This window comes from Bombus fervidus, chromosome 7 (genome assembly GCF_041682495.2).
Source record: "Bombus fervidus isolate BK054 chromosome 7, iyBomFerv1, whole genome shotgun sequence".
NCBI classification, from domain to species: Eukaryota; Metazoa; Arthropoda; class Insecta; order Hymenoptera; family Apidae; genus Bombus; species Bombus fervidus.
Window position 1 is genome coordinate 12,157,412 of NC_091523.1, and position 24,022 is coordinate 12,181,433.

Below are 24,022 nucleotides of genomic sequence, written 5' to 3' on the forward strand. Positions count from 1 at the left end.
TTATCGATGTATTATGTGTTATACGCAACATTAATTGGCTCTATTGTTGTTGAAGTATAAACCAAATCTGGAAACGTATATTAAAGCTATTTACTATAGGAAACACGACCGACTAAAAGTACCGAGGATGGAAAAGCCATGAGGAATTTTGTACACTTGATGGAACTCAAAAGAGGATAAAAATAAAACAAAATAGAGTCGGTAAAACAAATGAATCAGGACTCGGCAAACGTGTTTTAATTTCCTACAGTTTAAACATTCGTGTATCGTTACAATACAATGCTTGTTTGCTTCGCATCGAGTGAATGCAAAGCCAGCCACCCACCGTGAGCGGCCCGCGTGACCATTTTTTTCCTCGCTCACGAGTTTACCATCGCTTCCTAAACTACTTGAAGATATATATTCGAAAACAGTGCACTTAAATCTCAAGGGTGGCGGAGTAACAATTTGGAAATTCGCTTCCTGATGATCTTAAACGATCAATTCGTTACGCCGTAACCATACACGGCGACGATATTAATTGATCGTAACAGCAGCCATGAAACGGGTCAATCATCGTCCATTCGCGAGCCCATTTTGGTGCAACAGTTACTATCGAGCACATAATCGAGCGGAACGTATGGACCGAACAGACTCGTATGTTAGAAATATCTTATCGCAAGCAGCAAGCAATGGAGATCGACAACGTGTGCAATTTCCAACGCGTATTAAGCGCCGTTTATATTCTCTCGTGTAAAATATGAAAGTTCAAATTGGGATTTGAGCGTATTGCGCGCGCGGCTCGCGACTTATCGGCGGTTGACTTTTGGCTTTTTCGGGACGAGCGGTTAACCAATTTTCAAGATCGAACATGATTCGCTGCACCGAGTGGATACTGATTTACGACCGCAACGACTCCTCCTGAATATTGATTGAAACGCGCCCACTGACAGTTGCAACTCCCGAACGGAAGAACGGCTCCACGAAAAAAAGAAAATGAAAATAATATGCGCTGGAGGAGCGTGTTAGTACTTGAACAGATAGCGTATTTTATTTATGTATGAGAATCACGGAAGAGACACGCGACGAGTACATTTTCGTACATTTTCTTATTAACGTGGCTTTATGACTAAACGGGAGTTTACTAATAGTTGAGTCATGTTAATATCGCATAATTGGAGACGAAAAACGCTAACGAATTACTATTACGAAGTACTGTACACGAATGACGAAGAGAAAATTAATGAAAATCTATTTTTGATAATTACTTGTTGTTTCGTTAAACAGCGCCGGTCTAACGATCGGAGAACAAAGACTATAAAGTGCAAAATTACATTTTAAGTGATAATGTGAAATTCCCAGGTAGCCGGATACTTTCGTGACCGTCTGTGTTTCTCGTTTTTTCCAGATTCTTTTCTACACGTATTTTTCTTTTGTTTTATTTGTCTTCTACTCTGTTCTTTTGGTCGGACGCCTCGTTTTTCGTTGGCGAGTCACGCGGCCAGCGGAAATGCATTACCAGTGCAAAGTAATTGCGAGGCGGACCACGACGGGCTGGGCAGATCGTGCTCGCAGATAATTCGGCCAATTTGGATTTTTTAACATTTTCATGCAAATGCTCGACGAGGCCATTTAATAAACACGGAATACACAGGCGACGCACGGCAAATTGATTCGATCAACGGTATGAAAACGAAGCGAATGGAAATGGTTGAGCAAAGAGGGGGAGGGATGGCGGCAGTGGCAAGTGGTGGACGAGGAAGAGGAGAGGAGAGAAAAAATAATTCACTGCCGGATGCATCGCGTGCCATAGTTCGCGCGCGTACCACGATGCGCCAAAACCGCTTTCGCGGCTATCGGGTAAGGTATTTTAAGAGCTTTTATTCACCGATTGAACGTGCCACCGTTAAATTTCACGTAAACGGGACCAGGACACAGTTTACAGCGTTAATAAATCCTCGACCATGAGTCCTTGGGACCGCGAAATTGATCTTCGAAGAATCTACCCTTCGTAGAGTAGAGCCAGAGGAACGATACGAAAGAAGCTCTCCCTCCTTTGGCACCGATAACGCTGCTAGAATATCGATTCGCCATCGATTCGATCGATGATGTCCTTCGACAACGCGGCCCAGTCTATGGAGTTACGACACTTGCAGCTACTAGCTTCCCTTAACGACATTTACCGCGTTAACCCGAATATAACGACTGCCAAATATACTTCCTCTTACACGTACGTTCCATTCCGTTGGTTAATAATTCCAAAATTTACCTGCTTCTGTGCGTTATTAATACTCGCACGATAGTTACATGGTAAGGGCGTACGAACGCACCGTGGTTAGAGGCAGAAAGGAAAAAAGTCGAATACGTCGGAGGACGAAGGCAGAACAGGATCTTCAAAGGGTAAAATCTTGATTTTCGCTGGTTTTCAAATCGTGACGATTTAAATCTATTTTAAACACGAAGGACAAACAAGCGATCGCGCGCTATTTCTGCTCAAATATTTAGTTTCGATATTATCTTCAAGGCTCAGCCTTGTAATTTCCTTTGTGTTGGCTCGCGTGGCGAACCCCGAGAATGGACATATCGCTGGCAACGTGAATAAAGGTTTGTCGATAAGTGAAATTAGAATATAAAAAGAGCCGAGAGAGGAGGAAATGTACATATATTTGTAGAAAAAAGAGGGTGGTAAAAGTATGCACGCGTGATTCAACAAACACGCGCCGTTCAGGAAGATAAAGTTTGCTCGACGAGCGTAATTAACGAATATCGTGCGGTTTCGTGTAAACGACTAAAGAATTGAAAGCTGTGCAATTAATAAGTAAATGTAGCTCTAATTATCGTTCATCGTATCGTATTAACGCGACCAATATTAATTAAGTATTAATTGTCTAATTAATAAAATCACGTTATCGATTGATTCCACGTTACGATTTCAATTCAAAATTAACCTCAAATGCGTGTAATACATTCGACGTTCAACAACGGAGAGGTAATTTCAGCCAACCACGTGCACGCGCCACCCAATTAACGTAACCACCCTTTCTTCGACTTGTCTATAACACGAAACGACAAACACTGTATCGTCCGACCTTCGGAAATGTGTCGCGTGTCACTTTCCTCGTCGGCGACTACACGGCCAACGTGAGGTTTCGCTATATGATAATCGTGCAACACGTCACGTGCGTGACAGCACGAGCGCCTCTGACTCACCCCTCTACGTTCTGTCTCACCCCAACTGGCCCTGTCTCGGACGAGCCACCATCTAGCGAACGCGGAGGCGTAAGTGATTACACCCGGTCTCGCGTACGCTGTCCGCAGCTCGCCTCCTTCTGTCGGCCCATTAACGTGTACACACGGGCCAAACTAATGAGTCATAACAGACGATGCGTGCCGTTCGGACATCGACCATGGACACCAATGTCGAATCGTTTGGAGCGAATCGCGGTAATGCTTCCTGCTGGCCGATCAATCGCACAGAACAGAGCTCGTGTTAAGAACAAATTGCTCGGAAACTCGATAGAATCAGAGATTTTCAACGTCCGTTTCACGATTGTTTTCATGATTTCGCAATACAAAGGGAAACGTTATCCATTCCCTTGGTGTTTGCGAAAAATTAGGTAGTTTTTGGTTGATAGGGAATTGTGTTTGGTAATTCGCGTGGAATAGAAAATATCGTGCGTATCAACGAACGAATCGAATAGATTTCATAATACCTGTGCCGGACTAATCAGCCGTCATACCTTTTAAACGCTGTTTCCGCTAGTATTTACCTTACGATATTAATTTGGTTTATAAACCGAAAGCTTTTGAAAATCCGCAAAATGTAATTTCGTGCTCGTTTCGGCATTAATACCGTTTGGCTCATGGAATCTCATCGTAACGTTCCCATTAATTAACGACTAACCAGACAGCGACCGAGGCGAGGGAAAAGGTACAAAAATGTGCAGAGATAAATTAATACGAATATTCTACGACCATCTATGATGATTATATATTTATTTATATATTTCATATATCATATATTTTCTTTATATTTGTTCTTTTTTCTAGATATTCCTTTACCCCGCGCCATGTTCAAATGTTCGGTAGTAGCGTAATTATTTCGCGATCTTTTCATCGGTGCTTCGTGTACGAATCTCTCGGCGAATTAACGGCTGTACCGACGACCAAGTCGTGACTCACACCGAGGGTGAGTGTTCCTCATCGAACGCAATATTTTTGCCCGCAGTTTATGACGATATTCTATCCATGGTTGAGTCATTCAGTCGTCACGCGAAAATGTATCAACGTTTAAAGACAAAACAACGATAGGACAATGTGCTCGTCCCGCGATCCAAAAATCTAAACGAAATACGTGCACTCACTTGCAAGTGTACGCAGCAGTTGCGACGAAAATGGAGCATGAAAACATCTGTGACAACACGCGACATTTCTTTTCAGTCGATTCTAGGTCATGCTAGAAATTTCGAATTACTTCAAAGTAATGGAAATTTATACGAAAGGTCGGTCGTTTATTTCTTACTCAAAGATTGACGAGTATTAATTTATGATATAACGGAATATAACGAAATGTTATTTTTAAGCGAAACATTTCCTTCTCGTTCGAGCCCGTAAATGAACTTCTATCGGTCAGTGACTTTGCATCTCCATACGCTTAAATTACAAACCGTTAATTTTCCAATTTTATTTTCATTTATTTCAACTACACTTCATCAGTTCACCAATCAGTATATTATTTCACATTTAATTTCCAATATTAAAAACACCGCAGCTCTCGTATTTTATTTACAATACAGCCACGTCTCAGTGAATTGAACGATAACGTTTCGATATCTAGCTGTCTGAAATTAATTCCACTATTGGACATTTTTATACGTGAAATTCCATAATTTGGTCTTCTCGTTTTATTTCTACGTAGGAAGCAACGAAGGAAACGTTCGTTTGGAAAAATCGTCGGATCGCGCGCGATCTAACTGCAAGCCGGAAGGCCGATGTAATTACCATTCGTGACGATGCTTCGCAGACGAAGCGTGGCCTAAGTCTCGTTTGAATCGGACAAAGCTAAAATGAATAATGAGGGTAATTAAACGAATTCAACCAGTCCCGTCTGCTGTTGTTCCTTAGACGAGTCGCAAGGATTCCAATGCTCCGGGAACGAGTCTGAATGCTACGAACAAAGTCTGGACTTCTCGTTTTCCATCGCCTTCCTCTCCGTCACTCTTGCTAACTTTCTTTTTTTTTTTTTTTTTAAATCCTTGCTCCAATTCCATCTGCTTTTTTTTCCTCTCTACGTCAGTGATTCTTCGTTTTCAGTGGTGGCCCATTCCCTTCGACGTCCTCAAAGACTGGTTACACAGCGTCTTCGGTAATTAATCCGTCTTAGTCGAAGCGACGAGCCACGTTCTCATGTTCGCCACGCGAAGGGTTTAAGCGATTAAAGAAAAGAGGAAAAACTAAATAATCCACCGCGAAACGCGAATGAAGTAATTTAACTTCGTAATTGACAAGGTATAGAAAGATTAAATATAGATGCATTATATCGAAGTTTAAGGCATAAAGTGTACGCAGGCCTCTCAATATCGCCGCGGAATTTCTATGAAAGGCAATTGGTTTGAACCGAGAGGAGCCTCGCTTACGCGAAAACGATATTTATATATCGTTCTTTTTCCTGCTGTTGCTCGCTATTGATGGCTCCAGCACGGCGATACCATTTAAACAGATCCACCCTCTCTTCTCCGCGATGCGAAGGAAGTCCCGTAAAACCAACGCGATAGCTTCCCCCCGATGCTCGTCTACAGTTCAATTTCCCTCTTCCAGCTCGATCGATACTTTTTAAAACGGCATTGAAATTACGTTTCGTATGGGTCGCGGCGGTACGTCGTAAATTTCAATCCGCCGCCACGTATGAGATTTAAAAGTCGTCGAGAATTTGGAATCTTTTTCTGTTGAGATTCGGAGAAGCTTGCTAAAGATATTGTATGAACGAGACACGTCACAACCTTGAAACTCGAAAACCACTATAGAGCATCGATCGATATCGAGATACAGAGATGTGAAAAGATACCGAGCAAAGAGAGAGAAAAAGAGAGAGAAAGAGAGAAAATCGATCGTGTGGAATTGGCTGGCAGACTCGGTGAATTAGTCGAGACCGATCGTCGGATAAACCGAAGCCAAATCTGGTCCAGCAACAACATCGAACCAACCCATCCTGTAGGATCCTGTTAGGCAACTTTCGACTTAATCTCCGATACGGTGAGCTATCTGAACTAGCCTCGACGGCGGTATCATTAAAGCAACGGGCACTTCACAAACGGTAGACAGAGCGACACCGAATATTTTTCCGAGACAACCTGTTCACGTTGCGACGAAGAGCGAGCTGAAAAGTTCAACATTGCCGGATCGTTGGGATCGCGGCGCCGAACGACAAAACAACATCGTTACTTTCCCCTTCATCCTTCAGGCTGACGCGTGCAACATTCGCGAAAATTACCTTCAGGGCTTCGCATAATTTGTGACGGTTAATTTTATTTCGTGGCAACGCGGTCGCGAGTTAATTAGAGCGACGATGTGACGCAAAAGCGACCCAACGCTCGGACAATTAAAAATTGCTTTCCTCTGAAAAGGCACGTTCTGTATATGTGTGCATCCCCCTCTTCTTCACAGGACGTCGACGGTTCTGCCATTGTTGATCGGACCTCGATGAATAATTCCGCGGTGCTGTGTCCCGCGTGAACAGCGAACGCGTTTCCACCAATACTCGTGCACAGGTCGTGCCGATTCAGTCGCGAAACCGCACAGAGAGCCTTATCAAATAGTTGAGTTCACCGAAGCTGCCCAGCCACGACGTGTTCTCCGATGGAAACCGAGTTATCGTTAGGTCGTTACACCTGAGACGTAAGTTAGCTCGTTGCCGGTGCACCGCGAGAATTAAGCAAATTATACTGCGGCCAGCAGCGCTGGTTAGTTTCGAACACACGAGCAATATGAAACTACGAGTGAGAGGCGGCAACCGGAGATGGCAGAGAGGATGGAAAGGGTGGAGAGGGTGGACGGTCATATAGCCGAGACTGTGAAAAGCTGGCGTACGATTTCGTAATCCATAATTGATATTGAACGGGATTTCGGACGTTTCGAGTTGCAATGGTTGCCTTCTATCGTGGCTGGATTAATGCGATCGAGTAACGCGCGTGCAATGCCACGTTACCGATAATTACGCAAATATTTTCGAATTATCGCCCGTTATTTCGCCGATCCGACGTTTAATAACGAGAGGACGGTAGGAAATAAATTAATCCTGATACGAGCCCGTCAACATCGACATCGTAATCATGAAATGATAAATACAAAAGTTTAAACGATCGCGCTTCGTTGACGTGATATTGCAAAGTTCGACGTGTATGCGAAAAGGATACGAGACGATACCTATGTGGTATAATGGGGTGAGCGATGATATCGAGGGAACGTAGAGAAGAGAATACAGAGCGGAACGTTCGACGAACGGGATCTTTCAGCGCTTATTCAAGAGAAACACGAGCCAGCCCGTATTCGCTGTTTGTTTCACAGAGATGTATTCAAGGGATGCCGTGCCCGTGCGTCTTCCTCTCTTTCCTTTCGAGCCGATTCACCCGACGTCTTTCGTGGCGTTGCAATGCGAAACGTTGGGACAATAAAACTCGGAGCAACGACAGTCAGCGTCTTCGAAGAACGAAAAAGGCGGATAAATATACAGAGTGTATAAAATAGGCCGCGTCGGTAATACCTACGCCACGAGAGAAGCCATTAAAAAAGAAGCAAAGGAAGCGAAAGCAAGAAGAAAAAGAAGAACAGAAAAGGAAAAAGAAACGAGACGACGGGCAACTTGGGGGAAGGGATGAGAATGGGGGGAGCAAGTGGTGGTGGTGGTGAATGGCATACAACTGACAGAGCCGGCACTCGGTACCGGAGCCAAGGCTCACCCTGTTGGACCATTACCCCTTTTTATTATTTTCTGGCTAAAACAAAGGGAGCCCTTTTGCCTGGCCCGGTTAGTTGACCGACTTGCACCAGAAAACTTCAGCCTCGAGATTAATTGCGCCCTCTTCCTTCTTCCTTTCTCCTTGCTCCTTCTTCCCCCTTCGCCTTCCAGCTTCGTCGCTCTCCTATGCTCCTTTCCCTATCCACCGCGTCCATTGCACCCCTTTATCTTCCTATTTCCCTCGATCCTACCCTCGTTTCTCTCTCTCTCTCTCTCTCTCTCTCTCTCTCTCTCTCTCTCTTTGTCTCTCTGTCTCTCTCTCTGGCTTGGCAAGAAAGTCCTCGAGAAAGTTCGCGAATGGCGAGCAGAGAGTGAAGTCGAGTTGAGCCGACTCGAGGGGACAGGCAAGGAGCGAGAGGGTGAAAGAAAAGGGATCTGATGGAGAATGGCGAAAGCGGAAGGCAGAGGGAAAAGGAGAGGCAGAGAAAGCTAAAACTCCCCCATGTCGTTTCAAATGGAGCACACGATAAAAAGGCGCGCTTCGGTTTTATCAACGGATTCAGCCAACGAATCCATGATGCTTTATCGGTTTCATCCTTCGGCCGGTGTCACCGTCATCTATTTAGAAACGCCGTCAAGATCTTTTTCGATCGGCTTAAAAATCTGTGTGGTTGTGAGTGCGCTCGTGGAACGATGGAGGAGCTTGAGGATCGAGAGGCAAATGTTTGCACGCCGACGGATTTAATCGCGGCTCGTTTAAGAGCGGCGCGAGCCACCGTTCATCGAGCTTGTTTGTCGAATAAAGCCTTGAAGACGCGGGCAAGCGGCGCGGTGCGGCGCGCCGATAAAATCGATTCTTCTTCGGCCACTCGATACAACGAAACGCGCGTGAGCCACCTCTTTTTATTCTTCACCGTTTTCGATGGCTCGCGCTTTAATAGTCGTGGAAAAATCCCGCGAGCCGTATAATGAAACGAACTGCTAGCCGAAAAGTCTGGCGCGTTTTTTTTTTCTTTTTTTCTTTTTTATTTCATTCTCACCGAACGAGTCCGGCACTCGGCGGCTAAATCGATAACATCGTCGAATACGCCGCGGCAATTTGTTTCGCTTTGTATTCAAAATGTAATAAACAGCGCGGGCGAGGCCGATGCTGCGCGTACGTAATGCTGGATAAAGTCGTTTCCCACCGACCTTCGAGTGTTTTATTTCCTCGGCTATTCCTCGTATTCATTTTGCGCTCAGGCCCATTTGATACGTAGTAGTAGTTGACGGTTCCATTATTACGCTCGTAACGACCGCATTCTCTCTTTTCTTCGTTCCTATTCCTTCTCGGTTTTCCTATCTCATTTTTCTTTCATTCGTCGATATTATTTTTAAAGCATCGCTGTTACCCTCTAACGCGTCGTTTGAAGGTAACAGCGACAATAGTGCAGTAAAAGAATCCTTTTAAACGTCACAGTCGCGTCCTCGTAAAACAATTCGTGGCTTTATCGAGATGCCATTAGCATCTCTCTATGTCTGTTCGCTTCGATCGCGAACCGACACGTACCATCCGTGACTTCGAGGAGGGAAGAAAACCCGAATCGAGAAGATGTGCTTCGGTTCAATAATTTCGTCCAGGGGAATTCCCTTCCTTTTGGAAGAAGAACGAGGGGGAGAGAGAGAGAGAGAGAGAGAGAGAAAGGAAAAAAGAAAAAAGAAGTCGAAAAGATCAGCGTACGCCAGACATCGCTCGCTCGCTGCAGAAACGCTGCAGAAACGCTGCAGAGGCGCAGCGACCGTGGAAAAGAGTTCCTGAAGAGTTCCTCCACGAAACTGCCGTGCTCGAGGATTCATTTCCTGTAGTTGTCGTTCGACGTTTCGCAAGAAACGTTTCATGGATAGCGATGGTCTCGGCGCGCTGCCCTCGCAATGACTGAGAACTGGAATTATTTTTGGGCTCGCTTATTCAAGAACGCGAAGGAAGCAAGGCAAAAGGGGGAGCTCCGCGGAAACGAAAGTAACGAGCTTCCTCGGCAAATTTTTCTGCCAGCCTGTCACAGAAAATGTTGACGCTGCGACTTTGCCGCGGTGCCACGCGACGACGCCGACGCTCAATCGTTTCTCGCGCGCCCTTTTAAAACCGTACCGTATCAAAAGAGGTCCTTCCCTTCCGCGAGTGTTAATTTCATTCCCTTGAACACGTATTGCTTTTTTACGAACGGAAGGATCGTACTTTTTTCGAATTTTTGATATTTCATATGAAAAGAATAACTTTAATACGATGCTTTTAATTAATAACGAGTAAAATAATTTAATGTGGAAAGAATTGGCCATAAAGTAATTAATTTAATTTGATCGATATGAAAGTAAGTACTATGAAATAATTAACGTAATTTCATCGATGTAAAAATGGATTAACGTGGACGTTTTTAATAAAATTCTTCAAATTGGCAGATAGATTCCTATTTGAATTCTTTCGCCTTAAATAAAAACGCTATAAATAATTGCAACAGTGGCAAATATTTAGTTATGTAGCACTAAGAAAAGCTAGGAACAATTGAATCGACGCGGGACGTGTAAAACTGGTTCATCGGATATAAGAGAAGGTAATTTATGTTCCAATAAGAAAGTGTGTTTCAGGAACAGCGTCCTGCGATAACGAGGGTTACGACAAAGTTCGAAGGCTAAGTCAATCTGACGAATTTCTGACACGAGCTAACTGCTGTTGACGGTGACTGAGTAAGAGAGGAGCACTGCTTTTGCAGACAGATGAATGTTAGAGTATTTAAAGGGGAAAGGATACCCCGAGCCGTCAGCTGCTGTAAGTGAACGAGTCAGACTTCGCACGGATTTAGTCCTTCAAAACAGAAAGTAAGCCGATGAACGTTACCTTTTGAAAGCCGTCGTCAAAGTAAATGGATGAACTGATCCCCCTTCTCTCCAAAAGAAAAAAAAAAAAAAAAACTAAATTCTCTCTTAACTTTATACCTCGATTAGTATGTATAAATTTTTTTCTGAATATCATAATACGTTCGAAAAAAGATGTAAGTAGAAATAATTCATTTCGGGAGCCAGAAAAATGTTATCAATGGTAACGACGACGACGATAAAAGTACTAATAAACGTAATAGCGTAACCAGCGTTTACGACAATTCGGGCTGGCTTGGTTGATCGTACGAAGCCTGGAGAGGGTAACGGTTGGTGCAAAAAGTGCCATGAACTGGCACGAAACAGCGTTCTCTTCATGGCCACGGTACTTGCCAGCAGGACTGCGCATTCATTCTCGTGTGGCCGGACATCTACTAGATGTTCTGTTAAAATATCAAGCAGTTGCCGGCTGCGATATTGCGTCGTTATTTTCACGCGGGTATAATATTTCGTTGACGTTTTCTCACAGCTTCTCGCTACGACGCCTTTCCTTTCGTCCGGTGATATTTTCAAAGGACTAACTTACCCGAAATCCTTTCACAAAATAATAACAACGGGAGGAAAATTAAAGGTATCGGGGCAAATTGTGCCTGGACAGCGAGCACAAGACTGAAGAGAAATCAAAAAGTCGAATTACCCGGTACAAAAGCTAGAACGTGCGGAGAACGCGTTATACAGGAAACGAAGGCTCTCATGGAGGACTATGGAAGCGAAAAATTGCTATCAAAGGCGGCCTCGGCCGATTCCCTTTTTCGCTCATTTGTTCTTTTTCTCTTTTTTGTTTTTTTTACTCCGCCCAATCTCTATTCTGCTTGGCAGCTCGAACGAAATAAAACACGAGAGCTTTGGGAAACGCGAAGGGGAGAGAGGATGGTTAAAATTTAAACCGATGTTCCGGATCGCGGCGAGAGGCCGACGAATTCATTTGCACGGAACGAGATGCCTACTAGTTGCATCGTTGAAATATTAAATTGCACCCGTGTCGAAGGGGAAATGATATCGCGCTTATATTTCGACTTGTGTCTACGCGCCACTTGACTGACGTTTACGCGATGCGTCATTTATGGCGTACAGAGTTTTAACGAAATAAAAAATGAAGCGAAAAAGGAGAGGAAAACAAACATAAAAAAGAGAGAGAGAGAGAGAGAGGAAAAAAGAAAGAAAGACAACCAAAAAGGACAAATTTATGTACAAACCCGGGTTTAATGTAAATAAATCGAATACGGCTGAAAGCTGAAGGCTCGCTCGCGTTCACAGCGAATGGACGTCGCGTATTCATTTTCATGAAAGCGGATGTCTACCGGGTTGCCGGCCTGTTAAAATTTCTGGCCGCCTCACCGTACCCCGCTCTGACTTCTCTATAGTCTGTTCGTGCTAACTTACTTTCAAAGGTAGCACCGAGCTAACCGTGTCATCAAACTTTCGTGCTTTTTCATTTCGCTCCCTATTTATCGCGGCCGCTTGAAACTTCGCCAGTGAAATATTTGCTTCGGTAACAAAGAGTAATTGCTAGATAAAGTCGCCGGTGTGAAATTCCTAATCAACGCGAATAAATCAACGAAGAATGCATTAAACGTTCCGCCTTTGGCCGTTCTAACACCGCTTAATTCACGTCAATTTACAATACAGTTCGAAATACACGGAACAAGAATTTCCTCCGCGAAAGAATCCAGGGTCTAGTTCGCTCTATTGGCCTTAAAAAGAACGTATCTATTCGTATTGACCAGCAGAAAAAGCGATTAAAGTAGTCGAATACGTAATAAATCTAGCGGTACGAGAACCTTGCGGATTCAATGCGCATCCGCTGCTAATTAACTCGTCACGAACCCAGCTACCGAGGGTGGAACGCGGCGTCTGAAAAAGAGAAAATTCAGCCAACGAGAGACGCGCGTAAATATTAACGAAAAAGAAGCATGCACGCATCGAGACCCCAAAAGGGAGTACGATGATAGAGAGAGGACGGGTGTTCTTGAAAAGAGAGAGAGAAAAAAAAAGAGGAGGCATAGGAGGGATCGTGAATTCTCCATTGAGAGTGCATATTGCAGGTGCAACGGGAGGTGACTAGGCGCGTCAGTCAAGGTCCATAAAAAGCATTAACACCGCGAGGGCGCGAGCAAGGGCTCGCTGAACCATGTCCTTCCTCCTTTATTGGCAGCTCCTTTCAATGTCGAGTGGCGGGAGCGTCTCTTTTGTACGGACCTGTACGGACCGCGCTGATGGAACGTTTAAGGGTACGGGGTCGTGGCACGAGAGAAGGGCGTCATGTGGTGGTAAGTGGGTGGGGTGCGAGACAAGGGAAGAGGAAAGACCCCGAAAAAAAGAAGTGAATGGTGATGCACAGATGCGACGGATGTGACGATGTTCTTCAGGCAGAAGATGGACTCCGGTCGTGTCTGTGTGAACACATGTGTTCTAGGTGGGACGCGTGTGAGTAGATTTCTTTAAACCAAAGAGTATATACACGGGAGAGAAAGTTAAATGCGACTGCGAGCCCGATCCGACGCTCCAAGTATCGCGTATCGTTTAAACTTCGCATAGGGATAGGTCTGGGCATAGACCGTGGCTACGACCCTGAACTTACCCGAACTTCTATTTCTGCGTACGGACGTGGAAACGTCGCGAGGGGCAGCCGAGAATTATGGCCTCGAGTGTGCTCTGATCTTGCCAGCGATCCAACTTGTTTCTTTTCGACATTGGCGTCGGCTGAATATAAATGGCTGTGAGTCGTGAAACGGGCTATTCGATTCTCTGTTGGCTAGCCTCGGACGCTCCATGGGTGTTCCACGGATGATAGACGCGCGATCGACAAATTGAAATCGCAGAATCATCGGCGAGGTATCCTAACGTACCGATAGAAAGACTGTTGCTCCGATATTATCGCTGGCAAGCTTGATAATATCGATCGCGGCTGATGTACGCGTTTTACGTTATTAATGAGAACACCCACGTTAAATTCTTTGAGTCAGCTTGAAAAATTAATACGAGGGAATCGACTCGTTCTCGAAGGCACACTCGAAGCTGCGGGATTTATTAGCCGTGAAATGATAATTTTCTACTTGCAGAATGACAAATAACGCGGCTACCGAAGGTATCTCTAGCTGGAGAAGACGCTGGTCAGGCTCGTATAATGTTTGATCGCGCGTAGTTTAATTACGACAGTCTATGATTGCCGTAATTAAACTGTAGAGCGGCGGTCGGCGAAAAAATAAGAGTATCATTAATTAACGCAATACGCGTGCGCGGCGTTGAACAAACGAAACACCGATCGTTTATTTCTGTTGCGATAGCCAGGAAGACGCTCGTAATTGGGCGCCGCGTCGTTTAATGGAAACTCGATGGAGGCCACAAGCGAAACGAAAAAAGCTCGTGACCGAGATACATCGGACAAACTCGCGACAAATCCACCCTCGATAAGATAACGCGCTTCCGTTTCTTTCGTACTGCGTCCCATGAACCCCATGAACCCCATAATTATCCCGGACTCAACGATAAATGCCCTAATTAGCTTAACCTTATCATCGAGAACGGTCACAATGAAATACGATCGTCAGATAAGACCGGTGGAACGTGAAAATCTACGCTGGAAGCGCGCGAAATCCCACGAGAAACACAGAAGCCAAACTCTCTGCTCTCGCGTCGTTCGTAAATTTTTACGTATCTTTCTCGTGTTACGTGATACGTCTGTTCTGGCTTTTATTACGCGTCACGCCCAATGCTTCATTACAACGTATAATTAAAAAACCAGCAGAGGTAAAATAGCTAACGTGTTCTCAATCATTATAATAACCCAGGCAACAAAAGGTTGCATTATTCCGCCATTAAACAGCCTGCGTAATATTCCGGCTAAATGTCTGTGAATTCTTTCCACCTCGACGATAATGTTTCTCAATAATTAATCTTGGCGACCTCCCAAATTTCGTGGCCTTTTTAATTTCTACGAACAATTTACCGCGATCGTGTCAGTCGTTCGTTCCTTTTAACGGCAATTTGCTCCGGAAAGCACCGATATATGTATTTATAATCTGCTGCATTTATCTTCGAAGCAATTTTTCTTAAACTGGTTTCCTGAATAATTTAGCATTCAAAATGTTACATCAGATTATCTACTGCTGGTCTAAAGATCAATTTCTTCGATTGTAATCGCGTCAAATCGCGAACACATAATTAGAAAGCGTTCTCCTGCCTATCAACGACGGCGTTAACTCCTTTTCATGAATATCGAAGAGGAATTACACCGTGTAAATTATCGAAGAGCGATGAGTAACGAGAACGTAACACCGTGTAAATTTTCACCGGACAAACAAATTCATTCCAATATAAAGAACACGTATAACACTCGTGAAAGCAACGTGTCTCTATTCGAGCGTGTCTCGAAGCCCAGCATCGCCGATAAATCGTCCATCCTGAATAAATCAATTTTTCCTAGCAGCTTCCGCTCAATTGGAAGCAGTCCGTTTGCATTGTTTAACAGCGAGTTCCCCGATACGAACGTATCCGTGCCGCTACGACCGGCTCCTTTACAGGCTTATACCCGTTTCCAATATCGTGTGAAACCGCAGTTGCGTGAGAACCATTGGTTACCGGTACGAAGCCAATATCCGGCGTTCGTAGTTTCGCCCTTCGTGGAAACTGGTCGAGATTAAAAGTAGTTAGCATTTAGATAAGGGCATTAAACGAACCGACTGTACGAACAAACGGAAAACTTATATGGAAAACGCGTGGCCCGATTTTTCCCATCGATCCTTTCTCGATCTTTCGTTTATCGTTCGCTACGTGGCAATCGAATGACAGAGGACAGAGAATCAGAACCCACCGAAAACGCCAAAGATTTTAGGTGTAACGTGACACCGTAACAGCTGCGTCCTGCTTTCTTACTACGTTCACCCACGTACATAGAAAGCCGTATACTATTTTCTCAGTATTTATCCTGGCACGCGGTGCTTGAAAAAATACCGACAGAAAGATCGATACGAAGCAACGAGGAACGAAAATGGGATCAAGAAAAATAAAGAAGTACGGATTTATCTCGAGGATCTTACCTTATAAATTTCGCTATTGCGAGAAATCTTCGTCTGTTGACTAAATAAGACGATGTGTTTTGTTTTTGCGACTTTTACTTGTTTCGTAACGATTGATCTTTCCCGCTGCTTTTCTCCATCCCTTATCACCCTGTTTACCGATGCCACGTCTTCGACTGCACTTTGCAAAACCAGAGAACGAGGGGATCCATTTAAACACAGTCGAGCCGTTAGATAAAAGGGAAAGACGGTGGCGAACGAGCGGCTGGGCTGATGTTTTACAAGGAATCTCGCTCGGAAGGTGTTCCACGGATGCATCGGCAAAGATAGCAAGCGAAGTACGTGACGCGAGGACGCGAGAGGAATGTTTAACGAGCGGTCGCGACTAGACGGAAGAGGACGTAACCGGGACGAGGAAGTCGGGCGAAATCGTGCGAATTGCATAACGCGAGTCGCGGCTAAGTGAATTTTAACGTACACTTTTCCAACTACTTCTACCTTCCGACGAGCTTCTCGAACTTTGACACGTTTGAGCACGCGTTTGAACAAACCACCCACTCGACGATCTCAGCGGTAAAACGAAATTAAAACGAGGCCACGAAAGTACGGAAACGAAAAACTTTTAACGAATAGCTCGAGTATCAACGAGTACGATCCCTTCGTTGTTGTACCGTTGAAATCGCCAAGTCCTCTTTAAAACGGTGAAAAATTTTCGTCGCTCGTTTGCTTTCCGCTTGTTCCGCTGTCATGGACAACCTCTTTCCAAACCTGGAGGATCGTCGCGGCCCTGTGTATTGCTAGCAGAAGAAGGTGGTGTATTGCGGCGAAGAGAATTATGCAAATAGCAACGGTGAACCGGGCCCGGCCTGCCAAGCTAAAAATTACGTTGCACGCTCTCGTTCTCGTGTTTGTCAGCGAGCTAAGGGAAGAGGGGGATCTTACGACTGGGCGTGGATATTAATGCAACCCGCTATTATAGCGTGTTAACCGAACACCCTGGTGCCGTAATCAAATTGCACATCGGCACAAATTAATATTGACGTTACTAACTGCGTTACATTGTCTGTGCGTGTTAACCGCAACTCGATAATGCGCCAAGCCGAGAAACCGAACCTTATGGGGGTAAGAGTCTTCGACCGATGAATTGTACCTGTTACACGGCAATGTTTAAGTATTCGTTATCTCGAGAGCGCACTCGGCAAGAAATCAACGTAATTTTATTTGTTTCGATGTTTATTACCAAATAGCTCGAGTTACTTCGATTCTTTTCTCTAATTGAAAATTCTTCCTGTTGAAAAATATCCGCGAACGTTGTTCCGAACGCATCGATCGGCAACTTTCGAACCGAGAACTTCCATCAGATTTTTTTTTAACAGACAAGTTATCGTGTTCAAATAGCACGAGCCACGTTTTTGAACGACGTCCCCTTGGCTTCGGGGAAGCTTTAGAAATTGATCGAGTAGCCAATTGGAAACTCTGCACCCCGATTGCATCGACATCGATTTCGATCTGCGCTTCGTCGAATCGCCGGACGAAACCTCGGATTCTTCGAAAAGTATCGAACTCGGTCGAAACTTTTGCTTGGCCGTTTAGCGTCACAGGCTTTCGATTACAATGGCTCAGACATTCGAGGAATTTTACCAAGGCTATTCGACGGTCGAAGGAAAGTGGCGTTGAAAGAATTATCGGGCTGATTTATGAAGAAACACGTGGAGTCTCGAGGTTGTTTCCCCAAAGTGTCATTCGAGAATGTGCAGCGAGCCGTGGATGTCCTTCGTACACTAGAGCGCCAAGCTGCTAGCTGAGCGTTATATAATATTCTCTAAGTATATGTACCAGAGATTTGAAGAAGCAGAAGAAATTTCCTCCAAGAAATACCTTCGGGCCGCGAATCAATCGTCATTAATACTAGAACTACCATCGTTTCATTTAGTTCTATCAAATATATCAATTATTATCTCAGTGAGAATAATAATTACATCTTTATACTGTCAGCAAGTATTATCATCAAGTAGATCTTTTTTAAAATTATTACGGGAGAAAGGATTTTCCGTATGAAAATATAATTTCTTGTTATCTTGAAACGTTATAGAAGAACATTTTGTATGCTCCTGAAGTCAAAATGTTGCAACTGTGACAAGTAAAATTTGCTAATCTATTAACAGATTATTTTGATTCAATTTGTTTTGGTATATCCTCCGATTATCAAATTAGGATTATTGAAATTTTCCGCTACTTTTCAATTTTTTAAATTAAGAAGCACGAACGAATTCTAATGATAAAGTTTATAGATTATTAAAATATCGTAGGTCTGCATTATTTATGCTTGCCCGTTTCACACTTTTCACTAATGTATTCTCATCGCCTTGAGGATTAAGTTAACAAATTTACCAAATGTCCAGCTGGACAAATTGTAAAGTACAGATTAAATAATAATCAGAAAGAATAACCTTGACGAAAAAAACTTGTATTTTTAAATTGGGTAATATCGGTGGCAGAAGAAGACTAAAGAGAAAACAGCTCACTGATCTCACTAAAGAAATAAAATAGACAAACTCGAAGATGGTATCCCGCTGGAGCTAGCCATCCACATGTTATTTAGCAATTAAGGTAGAAAAATTTACCGAATGTCCAGCATTACACAAATTGTAAAGTACAAATTAAATAATTAAAAAGAAAAAAAAAAATATCGGTGGCAGAGAATGAGTACGTGTGTAGGCGATTTAATAAAAAATTAGAAATTTCTATTCTCATTAAAATTGACACTGCAATGATATTCTTTAACAAGATGGTATAATAATAAATTAGACGAATTAAATAATTTCCATATATAAGTCGTCCATATATTTAACAACAATTTAGATACTCAAGGAGAATTTGCCACTTATGTGACGTAGTATCGCGATTAGAAAATTGAAGTTTTCGAACGTGATTCTAATTCGATGACCAGGAACCATAGTGGAGGAATCACAAACGAGGATACAACGTATAATATAGGGTTATCAGTGAAATCGTATTACTGTCGAAAACCGACGGCATTATCGTTATCAAGCAGGCTTTAGTAGCTGTAGAACAAGGTGTAAGGGCATGCTGAATGTTGTTTCCGAAATTAACACTCCACGAAGGGAACACGAAGCCGCGGCCGTTTGCTATAGACACCGATTAGTACTATTCACGTGCATTCCGCGCGGCATACACGTGTCTGGTACGAACGTCATTTCCATTCAATCGAGATCCCATTTCCCAACGGGGCAACGGGGCGGCCCTGTCAACCGACCTTTCGAAACAAATCTCCCCTCTCGCGTGTACGCGCGATTTCGCCGTGCCTCTGTTCCGGACGCGCCACCGTTACAAAACGATCGTCGGCTACGAAGAGGCGTCGATTAGCCCTGACAACTTGCTCGACCATAATGGCCAACGATAATGGCCGACAACGTTGCTCCGTTTCACGAGATGATATATCAAGGAAATGTATTCTTGGTGCGATTCGAGCGACGACAATGATGCTCCTCGAGGATTAAATACGTGACACATGCGGGGAATCCTCGAGTAAGAGGTTCGTCGTTAAAACAACGATAAACTTCGAAGTTTGAAACGAATTCGCACCCGACCGCGCGCCGGGAACAAACACCGAAAAGTTTCTCGTTTTTCTTTCCGACGGTAACTTCCGCGATTCGGATCGATGGTTGTTGTGTAGTAAACGTCGCTACCTTCGAATTTATCGAATGACGGATACGTAAACGTATCCCGAACTGGCCACCTCCGTGAATCCTTTTTTATCTCTTTCTCGAAAGAATATCGAACATAACGCAAAAATTTGCAAATATGAATGGGAAATATGAAGATAAGTATGCAGAGATCGAACATCTTCATTCCTGTATCCAAAAAAGAAAAAAAAAAAAAGAAAAAATCGTAGGTTTACATGGCGCCGCTAAAGCACGATAAAGTAACTAACAAATGGTAGAGCCAATGGCGCCAATTTGAAACGGACAATAATCGTAAACCAAGTCCCTGTGTAAGTTTCCATCCCGCCCAGGTCGTTTCAAGGAACGCATCAAACAGGTGGGACCTCGGGCTCCGATTCTACCTTTTTAGATTCAACCCTCGTAACGGGCAAAAGAAACTAGCCCGAGCTACCCTTACCTTGGTCTTTTCTTAAAAACACGCAAAATTCCATCAAGAAGTTGCTCGTTAACTCCACGTCGGGGTCTTTCATCGTCCAGGGTAAAGTTCGTAAGCCGGGCGACGCTCGAGGCGATCATCGCGAGATTGCGCTGCAAGGAGGGTGTACGGGTACAAAGTGTTCTTTGAGGTCTCAGGTTGGACGAATTCGCGTACAAAGGAAATTGACCACCGGCTAGAACAGAGAAGAAACAAACAGATAAATAGATAAATAAACGAATAAATGTATAAACATAGAAAATCTGGGATTGTAAAGAGGGTTGTTCGTCCAGGCCGCGGAATTCGTGAAATCCTGCGGTTTGTGTATTCTATCCATCGTGTTAGAAATTCCCACAAATTCGACGCTTTACGTCAATGGGATTTTCATCCCATTGCCGCGGCAGGATCAATAATAGAGGGGTAAGCGTCTAGACAGGGCCGCAGGGGTTGGATTTTCGCGTTGACTGTACACTCCTCTCTCCAGCCGGCTAACACCGTGTTAAGTCAAAGGTCTTTCGTGGTAGATTTATCGAAGGGTTGTCTTTCATAGGGAAAAGGGGCTGACCTCGACGAGTTAACCAACCTCCGTTTCTCTCTCGCCACCCTCGGGCCTTTTTCCTTCTTCGGAAGGGAAGAAACTCCATGAGTTTTCCAGCAACGAGCCCGAACGTCGTTCGCGTCGCAAGAACAGCTGTTTCGAGAATAAGTTCTCTGCCGATCGTCGAGCGTCGATTATTTTCACCGGAGGCTCCACGTGATTTACTCATTTCGAAAGTCGTTACCGATGGATTTTCTTATCCTGCTGATCTCACGGAAACTTTGAAAACGCACGCGTTTGTTTATTTGACGATGTTATGGCGAAATTATCAAGGGATATCGTACGGAGGAGAAATTAATAGAGAGCAAGAGGAAACGTGTTGCGATATGTTTATAATATGCGAAACGTAACGTATTGAGTCTCCTCGGAACGTTATACCGTTCAGGTGACGCTCCGTTCTCGTATAACGGCCGATCTATGAAAAACGAGCCCGAGGAATTTACGTTCGACGGTTTTAAAGCGATGCTTAATAGCATGATGCACAAGCTAGTATGGAAATTACGTAATATTCTGTCTCGAGTGTTCCTAAAGCGAAACTCAATTATGTAATTACGCGGAATATCGGTCGAACTTTCTTCCTACAATCTGTCTACTTTATAACATAAAGTAACCTACGTAACTTTAACTTACATTTGTTATGTATACTATAAAATTACGTGCGTATTTCTATACGTTTCAAATACGTCTATCTATCGAAACAAAGGTCGACTCTCCTTTATACGCTTTAAAGTAAATAAAACGAAAGTTTATCGTGAATAATCTGAGAAACGCAGGTCTAACTTACTCGCAATGTGTGTCGACAACGGCCATTTTCTACCATAGCAAAGTAACCTCGATTGCGTTCCACTCGAGCGTGTTGCAAATTGAATACCACGAAGTTGCGAAGCGGACGCAGCTGATGTAGCCGCGATAAAACGCACCTGATCTATAACGTAGATGTCTCTGAACAACCTTCCAATCCTCGAACGACACGTAGAAAACGGAACTCGCGTGCACGCGTATGGTCGAGCAGATTCGAAGAGCAGAGAATCCAGTGATCGGAATCGCGAATAACTGGCTGCTTTACGAGCGGCTTCCTCGTGTTTACGAGCAGTTTAGCCGTAAATACGACTGAATATAGACATGCGACGGTGCGTCCCGTTCGATAGCCCGAGAGGTCAACTAGATGACAGAAAGTTCGCAACGGTTCGTATATCGGTTTGCTGGAAGTATTAAGTTTGGTCCCTCGATTCTTCGTCGAGTTATAAAACGAAGAATCTTATCGGCCACGCGGGAAAGCGCTCCGGGGACGAATGTTGACGGAATATAAAGAAGGTGTACTCGACGCGTAAAACGATCGCTGGACGATCTAGCGAAATTGTTTTGGCGAACGTTTTATTAGCGCGACGTGGCATCAATTTTTCGTTCGTTTGTCGACGTATGTTTTCGACGAAGCATGTTTCAACACACGACTCCGGATCGAGCGTACGTTTTCTATTATTTATAATCGATATACTCGGAAATAGCGTACACACTTCTCGCTTTCAAAGTACAAAATGCAATGGGAATACATATATACCGGTTCCGTATCGTGTTAACCAACATGCAGAACTCTCGGTGTAGCGAGATAGTTGGTCGCAGGAAAATTCGTAGCGTATTCCTCGAAAAACGTCAGAGAGAAAAAAAGGGACGCAATTTAGATGCAAATTGCAATCATATCGATGCTTCGATCTCGCCCCGGCAGGCCCTCGAAACCGATCGACGTTGTTTTCGTCCCATAACTTTTTTCTCCTCCCTTCGACCACCCCCCGACAGGGTTTTCTCCTCGCGTATCCCCTTTGTCCCGCTTTCGGTAGAGACCTACCTTCGGCGAGCGTAAACTTTTAAACGTATCCTAGTATTCAAATCGCGCTGCCTGTAACCGGTGGTTACTTTAATAGCGATGAGGAGAGATAACGTTGGCCGGAGTGAAGGCGCGGAAGAGAATGTCGGAAGCTTCAGCAGGTTTCTACGATCCAGACCATCTCTCTCCACCCCCTTTTCTCTCTCTCTCTCTCTTTTCCCTCGTCAAGACTGGCAAATAGGTCGTTGGTCCTTTTAGCGTGCATTCCGGAAAGAGGGGAAAAACATTCACAGGGAGGGCATTTTAAATTCAAACGAGTCCCGATTACGCCATTCAGCGAACGCCCGCTGGATTACGCGGGTTCCCGAACTTTCGAACGACCCTCGCGAAACAGACAACGTCCCTCTTCCCTTATCCCATCATCGTCTATCCACTGAACTACTCTACTCCATGTTCTTCTCGTTTGTTCTTCTCTCCTTTCATCTTTCTTCGAGTGGGCCACTGTTTCTCCGTGCGACCGCTAAATCCTACGGCTAATAACGAGAGTAGTGACGCGAGCGACTTGCGCGTACCGGCGCAATCGCGCGAATCCCTATATATACAGGGTTCGGTTTCGAGCACTAGGTTCTCGTCCATGAAACGACTGGCAAAGACCAGCATGCCGGAAATGAGTGGATGTAAAAGGGTCGACGAAGAGGCTGACGAGAGGATCTTGAAAAACCGACAGCATTTCCTTCTTTCGCCCGGATTCTTTTCTCGTCGGTGAAGACGCACACCCGCTGGACTAGCCATTCGATGGTCGATTGAAGAAATACACTCGGCAGAGGCTTTCCGGTGAACTCTTTGATAGAGAAGTTCGTTTAAAAAACGTAGAAAATAGAGGGAGAGGGAGGGGGAGAGAATAGAAGAGAAAGAAAAAGAATTTTATCATCCAATTGTACGGCTCTAAATACTGGATTCATGGAACGACGCGAAGCGAACAGTTTAAACGGCGATTTGGCGAAAAGCGGATTTACAAAGCATTTACTCTCTGTAAAATAAGCCACATTAAAAATTCGAAGAGCTTTCGGTCGGTGGTCCAGTCGCGAAACGAAAAAGCTTAGGGATATGGAACGGATTAACCAGAAGTGCTTTCAGCAAGAATAAACTACGAGTTTTGATAACGTTTGCGCGAGCGTGTTCACCAATGGCACGGAGGTGGTCGAACTTGAATACGAATGAAAAAACTTTGCTCGTTTCGGCGCGGCCCGTATCAAACGTCAGTCGCCGAATGAAATTACACGGTCGTAGAGTTGTAAGAAGCTGCGAGGGTGCCTTGGTTCGTGGAGATCTCAGGGAAACGGCGCGATTTCATCTCAATTAACAGCGAGCTAAGTAGACTTCCTCGTGCACCTCCCAGGATCAACGTGATAGTTTATTCCGTTGGCGTTGCTTCCGGACACCTTCATCTTTCCGATTGATAACGTTCTTCGCGCGTTTCAATTAACGAAATGCAACGTGGCGCCGCATCTCGCGCCATCGTGCGAAAAAGTCAGCCGAAATAAAGAGAAAGAACGAAGAGAAAGAAAGTAGAAAACTCG